This window comes from Anas platyrhynchos, chromosome 9 (assembly GCF_047663525.1).
Source record: "Anas platyrhynchos isolate ZD024472 breed Pekin duck chromosome 9, IASCAAS_PekinDuck_T2T, whole genome shotgun sequence".
NCBI lineage: Eukaryota > Metazoa > Chordata > Aves > Anseriformes > Anatidae > Anas > Anas platyrhynchos.
In genome coordinates, this window is record NC_092595.1 from 2,009,051 (window position 1) to 2,019,068 (window position 10,018).

The following is a 10,018-nucleotide window of genomic DNA, read 5'->3' on the forward strand; positions in this document are numbered from 1 at the left end:
GCTGCTTCTGCCAGTCGCAGATCTCTGCTCCTGGTCTAGCACTGACACATTATGATTATAGACAACTTCTGCTGTTCCCCATGGATCAGCATTTCATGCAGGACAGCAATGAGGAACTTAATGTCTTGTTGAGACTTTCAGTTCCTAAATTCTCTGTACTCTTGAGCATCTTGCTGAAGTACTGCGGTGCACTTCTGTATGTGGTGTAACACCCGTGTCAGCTCAGCTCCAAACACCCCAGCCTTTCCTTCCTGAGGGTTTTTCAGCTCACTGATTTTTTATTATTTTTTTACCTTGCTTTTCCATTTGTGGCTGTGGAGCATGGGAGCTGTCTGACTTTTGTTCCTTCGTCACCCATTCCCCTAATAGATGGAGCCTTCTTCTCACTGCTGTGTTGGTGCTTCAAATTTCTGATGCATAATTTTGGATTCAGGTTGACCATCAAACAGAAAAGGGGAAAATGGATTTTTGAAATCTGAAGTGAAGTTTCTTTTCTTGTCTTCTGTACAGTTCCAGTGCTGGGTGACTTTTCCAAGCCTCGCACCCAGCCAAGCAGATGGCATCTGCAGCTGGGATGTGCTTCTTCAGTAAGGGGTGAGTCTTACTGGGGTGCCTGTCCCCTTTGTGTTCACGGCAGGCCTGGCAAGGGGGCCAGCCCGATGCAGCCTCAGCTCCCAGGCGAGCCTGGCTTGGTTGGTTTGACCAGAAAGAAAGTAGAGGAGGGAGTTCAGGCAAATTTTGGGGTTCACCAGTGGCCTCCAGATTTTGTAAAATAAACTCTCAGCAGCGTCCTGCTGCATGTAGCTGATGATGAGCAAGGGCAAAGAGAAGAGGCAGAGCAGGTCTGCCACGGGCAGGTTCACCAGATAGATGGTGGAGCAGGCTGTGGATGGGGTTTGCTCATCCTCTGAGCATAGGGGAGATGGAGCTGGACCAGGAGAAGGGAGGGAAGATGTGAGCAGTGCAGTTTATCCCAACTCTCCCCTGTTCTGGGGTACTTGTCACTAGAGGTCACTGCTGCAACATCAACATGCAAGGAAGGTTTTATGCACTAGGAAAAAAAAAGTCTTATTTCAAGGCTGCAATTGCTGCTTTTCCGTGACTTATTTACCTGATTCTGGAGGCTGCTTTCAAAAGGCAGATGCTAATACCAATAGTCTTCAGCAGGAAGAGGTCACTCATTTCTTCTCATGCAAGTAAAATAGGGTAGGGTAATAAAGTGACCAAACTATACACACGTGCATGCACCCACATATGCATATTATATATATATTTATATATTTAAGCTGAATTGCAGAATGACTGTGGTTGGGAGGCACCTCTGAAGATCATCTAGTCCAACCCCTGCATTTATAACTGTGTATGCTTAATTTCCTGAAATACCTGCATGTTTAAGGCCCCTGCCTCAGACTGTTGTAGTTTGCTGCCCTGACTCCATTACAACTGTCTTTGGTTGAGCTTCTGCCCAGGATGCAAATGACTGAAGCTGCTGCCATTCCTCCAGACATGAACGCAGTGAGTGTGGTGGCTGTTGTGTTTTCTGTTTGGTGGATGGGCTGAACCATGGTCTTCATCCATGAACTGGAGCTCTTGACTGGCAACGTTAGCATCCTCAGCAAAAATCCTTTTGACCCCAACCTGATGTGTTTTGTGTAACCTGAATGTTGCGTAAAACAACATAGATTTAAGTCTCTAGCTGAAGTGATCCCTGCCTTGTTTTCTGCTATATATATAAACTTATTTAAAACAACTATATCCAAAAAGCCCCAAAAAGGAAGGAGTGATCAAAAAAAGTCCCTGTATTCTACAGGTTAAGACCTAAATCGTGTCCTCCATAGAGAACAGTGCTGCAAACTTGGTGATTTCCTATATGGGTGTATGTTTGAGCAGGGTGAGCACTTCCAATCCCTTTTCCAATCAGGACATGGTGTACCCATCACAAAGATCTCTTGACTTCTCTAATTTCCCATTATTGAGAGCTCATTTTGGTGGCACAGGCTTGTTGGATTGCAGTAGTTTAGGGGTTTCTGAGTGGTTCTGGGGTGCATATTGTCACATTGGGCTGGAGGAGTGCTGCTGGAGAGGTTCCAGCTGGGCTGTGAAAGCAGACCTGACCTGCAATGGTAAGTCTGCTTACCCATCTGAGGTCATCCGTGCATTTAGGATTGAGTCTTTTTGTTCTGCACGCAGAAGGTGGGGCCTTGCAGCAAACGGAAGAAAATAGTTCCTGTTCTGTTTCCTCCAAACAAGCAAATTTTACTCTTTCTGGTATCTTTAATTTTTATATAGTGTCTGCAGATCTGAAAATATCAGGATGTTCCTCAAATTATTAAAATCAATTTTACTATAGTATCATAATTAATTGACTTGTTTACATGTTTGCAAAGCTCTGTCTGTAGATATGAAACAGCTGTTAATGTCAATAATTCAGAGAGAGTGGAGTTGGCATCCTGCATTTCTCTTGTCAGCTGGAATGATGATTGAACATAACTGGCCACTTCAAATTAAGGTAAGTGAAGTAACTGCCTTATGGCATCCTGGGTGAAATGGGTCACATATGGCTATTGCAAATTGCTGAAAAAATCTCAGATGTCACTTATGGGAAATTGGTTAACCTACTTAATACTGAAGACTTACGGCCATTTTTATATTCTACTTTAGTCACAGAGCTAGTCAACGTCTTACAGATTGTCTTTACATTTTGGGGGGATATTTTATATTTTTAGATGCATTTTTTTTTAATGGACTAGCAATGAAAACATATCAGCTTATGTCTGTTACTCAATATGAAGTCTGTTGGGGAAATCTCTCTTAAAATGCTTACATGGTGCCTCTTCTATACTGGACTGGTTTGTATGGTTACTGGGCGATCTCTTCTGGCCACTATTTTGGGGTGAAACAACCTGCTAGCCAGAGCTGGAAACCAGCTTGTTCATCTCTGCTGATGCTTCAGTGCAGCCTGGCTGACTCGGGGTGCCCCTCATTTACCAGTGTGCTGGCCTGCAATTCAGGCTTACCTTGAATGAGGTCGAGAATAAAACTTGAGTTATCAAAAACTGTATTGCTTATAAAAAGAGCTCCCAAAAGCAGATTTTCCAGTCTCTGTATATAAAATTCACTTAAAATAGTTTTTAGTGAGACTAGAGGTGATATCCCAGTGTATGAAATCTGTCAGAAATGATTGATACACACATAAGAAGCTGAGTGAAAATTGAAGTAAAGATATGGCATTGCCAGGCTTCATTTAAATACAAAAGCTATGCATTTAGATTGATTTATTTTTATGCCAATAGGTTCTGACATAAATATAGTGATATATAATGTATTGACTATAATGTCAACATTATTCTAAAGCTGACTCAAGGAAAAATATCTCATTGTTAGTGCTGTAATATAATGCTTTGTTCTGCTGAAGGGGAAGGCCTATAGAAGTATGATCAAAACAACCTCTTTCTTAAGACCCTTTGTAATGCCTCTTAAAATGACCTCAGGTTTTGCTAGTCCTTGCGTCCGCACTTCACGGCATGTTGGCCGTTAGGTTGGTCATTAGTATTTAATGCTCGTCCCGGCTTTGTAATGAGCACTGTGCACTTTGTACTGGTTAAACTAATGGGTTACAAGCCTGTGGGCTGTGTGCTCTTGCCGTAAGCCCATACTAAGATGTCAAATGACCTTATTTGAAATGTGAATTGAGGTCTGTATGCTCTTTTTCTTTTTTTCTTTTTTTCTTTTTTTTTCTTTAAAAAAAAAAAAAAAAAAAAACTTGTTTTGGAACTAACCTTGCTAAGGATGGAGCAATTACTGGATGTTTTGGGGTGAAAAGACAGCTATTCACTGAGTGAACAGTCTAATGGAAATGGGATTCACCCTTTTTCTTCAGTGCTTCTGTCCTTCACCTTCTGTTATGAATTCTGTAGGTCAAATCTCTGGATATTTAGTGAAGCAACGTGACCCTTGGGACCAGGGTAATTGATGTTGGCTGTAGCCATTGGAAGTCAGTGGACACTGCAGCCTTGCAGCAGGGCTGCCATTCCCTCTCTGTCAGCCCCAGCGTGAACTTTCCTGCTCACTTTAGACTTGGATCCAGTGCTTCCATGTCCTTTATCTGTTCTGAAGGTGTTGCTCGTGTTGAGTATCTTCTGTTCCTTAGCTTACATTAGTCTGCAGAAGTTATGCCGAACCGCACCATGTTAACTCAAGTCTCCTTTTGCAATTTTTACAAGCTTTCACCCCTTTTCACACCACTAAGCATCTCTCTTGTAACAAACGAGCGTGTGTAATGTCTGAAGTGTCCGTGGCTCCTTGCTCAGCGGTGAGCAAGATGCAGGGCCTGTCCCCACAGCTCTGTTGTTGTCCCCATGGCCTGGTGGCACTGGGCTTGTCTGAGGTGGCCTCCAGGCCTCGATGCACACCAGCGGCTCCAGGAGCGGCCAGTGAAGGCCCCACTTGACCAAGAAACACTTCTGTGGGTCGCCATGAGGCGAATTTACCTCAGTGTGTTCCTAAGGGGGCTTTGAGGTGGCCGCAGGCCTGCTCCCTGCTGCTGCCCCAGGCCCTGGCTGTGCAGGGAGCCCTCGTGGTGGGACAGGTCTGCATCAACCTTTAAACAACGCGTTGGTAATAACACATATACAACCACCACCATGAGCACAATAACATCAGTGTCACTCCCGTAACACTGTACATTTTGGTACACCTGGTCCAGTGACGTTTCTGTTCATATATGAAATGTTTTTGAAGTGTGAGACGGAGGGTGCTGTAGATAGATTTAAGTTTTTCCATTTGTATGATTTTTTTTTTTACTTTCTCATTTTCTCCTGCATTTTTCTACTTTCGTTTTGTACAGGCTGCTGATATAAAGAGTTTATTCATGAGGTTAACCTAATTACTGTCTTCAGAAACAAAGCCTGTTTCTACAGTGAATATCCTTTTGAAATCCATCATCTGCATATTGCCTAATAAAGTTAGCAAATGGCCTCCAAATGAACCAAAATGACTCAGTATCTCGTCTAGCAAAGAATGTATTATGGTTTTTCTGATACTGACAGAAATGTTTAAAATTCTCATTGCATTGCTTTGCTGCTGGATTAATATGCATTTCTCTGTCTTGAGATGAAAAACACTGTCTAGATTTAATGCAACACTTACGAAATTGCTGATGTGAGTCTCAGTTAAAGCTATTTTATATACACACTGGAGAGCGTACGGGAGACAACTGGAAAGTTCACTTTGAGGAGCTCCAACATTTGTAATCAGTAACTAAAATACATTCGTGGAGTTGCAAGACTAAAAGGCACGAATTTAAGTGCCTTCATCTATTTTCCGTGCTCGGCACAAAGGTGATACATTTTTCATGTAAGCAAAGCTCCTTGGAGCAGAGGGTGCTCTGGGGAGGTGATTAAGGAGGATGGAGATGTGCTGGCTGATAGAGCTGGGGCCTGAGCACACACTGTCGGCATGTCGCGACATATAAAAGCCCGTTTTAGCCTCTCCTGTTGCTTGTCTCAAGACAAATATTCCTTACTTTATTCTTTATGTTCTTTTGGGGGAGAAACAATTTTTTATTTTTTATTTTTTTTTCTCAAAAGGCCATCACGTCTACTAAGTGCATTCTGGGACAGTGGCATTTAAGTTTAACTTTCCTCCTCTGGAGCAAAACCCTGGGTAATCCTGCTAAAAAGAGAGTAACTGGCAGCCTTTGATAGTCTCGCTGCTGACTGCCTGCTTGATTCCTGCAGGCATTCATGGGGAAGACTGGGGTGGCCTTTATGCTGTTCTTAATTTTCCATTTCTACCTGGACTGGAACTTTTATAAATAATTTAACTTAATTATTATGTATCTTTCTATCCTGGAAAATATCAGTTTACAGGAAAACATGACAGAAAGCATACTGAAGAGCTGCCTTGTTCCACTGACTACAAGAATCCATCATGAAGCAGTGATGGACGTTTGATGTGCCCAAAAGAAAATCATTATTTCAGTTACTTCTTAAATAGCTCTCTGGTTGGGAAAGAGTATCTGAATTAATGGTAGCTTGGACATCATTATATATTAATGGGCTCCAACTGATTTATTTTTTCTGGCAGTTATCCATTTGCACAATGTATTATGCCTGACTGATCCATTTCCCCTGCTATTGAGTGGTAGATTGTGGATTAGTACCTCGAGCCAACGCCAGTCTGCATGGGAACGTAATAGGATCTTGCATCGTTTTTAATGGTGAGTTATGGGCTGTCACACAGAATATCTGGACACACTTAATAACTTTCTGACGACAACTGTAACAGACGTAATGGTAAGTATGTGTTGTCACTGAGCTGCTGGAGAGGCAGGCTCCTGCTTGCCAGGTGCTATTACACTGGACTGAATTGCCTTTGTAGATACTTCTGTAGTTACAAACTTTTTCCTAGCTCCAGTAGTGCTTAAATAAAAAAATTGATCCCATGGAATTATATTGCTGAATATTAAAGTCGGTATTTATTTGCAAGAGTCACTTTGGGGTGCCTAATTTGTCCGCGAGAGCAAGGTTTTTTGCTCAGGCTGCAAAATGGTGCAATAAAAATCAGTGATTGATGTTTATTATCAGATTAAATGGTTTAGCTGTGGGGATCAAAGTTATAAATTACAGCACTCCCCAAGCTGTGATTGGCCACTAGAGATCTTTCTAAGTGCCAGCGTTTTTTAATGAGATCGTATATTTTCAAGCCTCTAACAGTATCAACTTTTGTAGTTTATTGAAACTGTGTTTAAAATAACAGCTTACGGGGTGTCAAAAATATTGGATGTGTTTTGTATTTGCTTGGTCCAACATCCTGGGGGGAAAAGCCATTGCTTTGAAAATGGTGGTTTTGATTCCCCAGCAAACATTGCAGTTCAGTCTGGGGACCTAAAGGAGCATGAGGGCTGTAGCATTTACTTTGTTTGGGTTTTGGTCGTTTCATTTAGAACTTGGGGTGGAATCTGCTCTGGGTCTTTGGTTGGATCGAAGTTTAATGGGCAGCTTTTTCCCTCTTGGGAGTTTGGCCACAGCGAGAGAGGGATTTTCCTCCACTGTTCATCAATGTACAGGAAACTGGAGGCTGCCCCACATGGGAGAAGAAGGCAAACACCCCAATATTGTTTGCTTATTGCTGATGGGACATGACCCTGGATGTCAAAAGCCTAATATTGAAGTCGGAGGCATTCCAGGAAGGGCACACTGGAATAATTGTGTGAATGCTCTCAAATTCTCTGCCTGAAAACTACCAGTCAAAGCATAGCTAAAATTTAGTCTGCCATTAGATAAGACTAAATTATATTTTGTTACTTGCTAAGGGAGATTTATAATTGGGGTAAAATCTTAACTGTGCAACCATTAATCTCACGAACAGCACTGCAGCATCAAAAGCAAGACATTGTCTTCCTGTCCCCAGGACGTTCTTTGTCAGAAAATCATTTGTTTAACTCAAAGGAGGCCTTTTTCTCTTTTATGTTAAAAAGTTGGTCTTTTTTTCTTTTTTCTGCTGGCTGCATTTACTCCTGGGAGACTCTGATTAAGCAGCTGGCTTCAGAAGAGCGTGCGCTGCGTGGCCCTTCTGGGGGAGAAGTCACGGGGGTGCTGGTGGCACCTCAAAGCAGCTCTCATCTGTCTGTCCTCCTGTGCTGGCACGCCGAGTGCTCTCAGGGAAAACTCATGGCTTTCCAAAGGTGAGAAGATTTTTATGGTGATGTACAAGCATGGACCGACTGGTTAGCAGCCAGTTGTGTCTCGACATTTCCTTTATTTTATCGATGTGGCAAGGGCTTGCCCCAAACCCATCTCAGGAGCAGGGGGTTCCCGTTTCTGCACCCTGCTGGGTGCGCGCTGTCTTCAGCTCTGCTGGGAGGACACTGCTGAACGAAGCAATGCTCGCTGTAATTATGGCAGCTTCATATGTCCTGTATTGAGTCACGTTGGTCTGCCTTGTTTTTAATTCATTTTTAAAGGCCAAAATGAGTGGAGGGGACCTGCGGTGGCTGCAGCAGATGATGGTGCAGCCTGGATCTGTGCTTAGCGGTGGCGGCACTGCCACGGGGCTTTCGTGGCAGCCATCCCTCCCTCCATGCGAGCAGCGGCCTTTTCTGCTGTAATTGCACCTTTACCTTGCAAGCCCTAGTGCAAAATAATTAAATTTCATGAAAGCTTCGAGCCCCTAAGGGCATCAATTAAATGTAATAATGGTTTCTGCAGCTTTTAAGCAAATATGTAGTTTTTTTTTTTTTAAAGAAAGAAAAAAGAAATGAGATGAAGTCTTTTGCACAGCGTGGAGCTGAAGACTTGATTTCCACGTTCTTAACCCCTTGCTCTGAGCACCACTTCAGCAAAAGGTCAGGCGGAGCTGTTTACACCCAGGAAGCAGAGGCAGGAAGGATCCTCAGGGTTTCCTGGAGCTACCAAGCGATGCCCGTTGCTTTACGGTGTTCAGCTGGGATAAGCCTTGAGCTACTGCTGCTGGAAGGGAACTGCTCGGTTAGCAGCAGCATGGGTTGCTTTACGGAGCAGGCGAGGAGCAGCACGCACCTTCTGCAAGGTTGTCTCAGATGGAAATAAAGCACCGAAATTATCCTAATAAATTATAATAATTGTGCCTGGCAGCATGCAGTAATTTAAAATAGATTAATCTAACAAGCCTTAAATATGAATAAATAATAAACATCTTCATGCATTGGGAATCTTATTCGGCTTAATCCTGAATGAATATTAATTACGCCTGTAAACCCAATGCGAAAATCGATCCGTGCGGAGGAGGCACAAGGTGCTCAGTGCTCCGAATTGGCCGGAGCCCAGCTCACCCTTCTCGCCATCCATTAAACCAGATTACAGCGCTGTGAGGCTCCATCACCGGCTGCCTTGTGATGAGCAGCAGGCTTCAGAGCGGGGGCTGCAGCCTCGCGTTTTATGTCCAGTTTGGCATTCGGGCTCCTGGCGGGGATGAGAGACTGGCTGCTGGGAGGGATGCAGCAGAGGTGCTGCGTCTGACATCCCCCTGGCGTGGGGACCTGCTGGAGGTGGCTGGCGGTCACACTCCTCGCCTGGTCTGCATCAGATCACGTTTTCCTTTCCTCCCAGGCCTTTGGGTTGAGCCTCCCATCACATCTCTGCACGGACAGGTGCCCCAGGAGGATTCCTTGCCTGGCAAGATGAGCTGTGGTGATGGGTGGGGAGGAGACGTGATGTGTGCCGTGTGTTTGTGCCTCTCGCGTGGCACCTGGTGCACCCGTAGAGCGCCGTTTCCACCAGAGTAAAGCTGCAGAGCTGTTGGGTTTCGTCTGAACATATGGAGGGTGGATGAAGAGGAACATCTGCACCATCTGCTGCAGGGAGAGCTGCCTCTCATCCCCTCGCCTCGCCGCCTAGCTGTTGTTTTGGATGACGTCCTTCCTTCCCTCCCATCATCGCCGGGCTCCCAGGGCCAAGCCCGCCTTCTGCGAAACGCTTTGCTTCCTCGTTTGGGGTTTCCTCGTTTGGGGTTTCCTCTGCCTCCTTTTCTCTGCTGGGTTTGGGGTTCTCTGCTCATTTGGGGTTTCCTCTGCCACCGTACTCTGCTGGTACTCTCCATCCACAAACCTCACACCGTTGAGTGAAGGTCCCTCGCTGTAAGGTGCTGGGATGTTTTAAGGCCTACCATAAAATAAGCTGTAGCCTAGCAAAAGCTTGCGATGGGATCAGCTGCAGCCAGCAGCCTCCCCTTTAAAGCTGTCTTGATCTTTGCACATGGAAGCAATTCGCCGCCGTCGTAACGCGCCTGAGATGTGCAGATACGGTGCCTGCAAGAGGCTGCTGGTATCTGCAGGGCTCAGGGATGGGAGGGGAAGGAGGGAGGAGGAAAGAGAACCCTGAGCCCCCGTGGCAGCCATCACCAGGCAGGGATTTAGTCTGCAAATAAGGCAAGAAACGCTGAATAACAGTTTGAAGAACCAGAGAATGTCGTAAAGTGGGAAGCTGCAAAAATAACCAGTGCCCAGCAGCTCCCCAGGCATTACAGAGCATCCTGAACT

General features: G+C 44.7%; 1 long non-coding RNA gene across 1 annotated transcript; it reads left to right on the forward strand.

The window, feature by feature from the left end:
• The first annotated feature begins 122 nt into the window (after window positions 1–122).
• On the forward strand, window positions 123–8,675 carry LOC119717681 (uncharacterized). The gene is made up of 4 exons (XR_011811567.1): window positions 123–2,509; window positions 6,088–6,220; window positions 7,527–7,687; window positions 8,247–8,675. It is a non-coding gene; the product is annotated as an uncharacterized lncRNA (long non-coding RNA).
• Window positions 8,676–10,018: the final 1,343 nt, after the last annotated feature.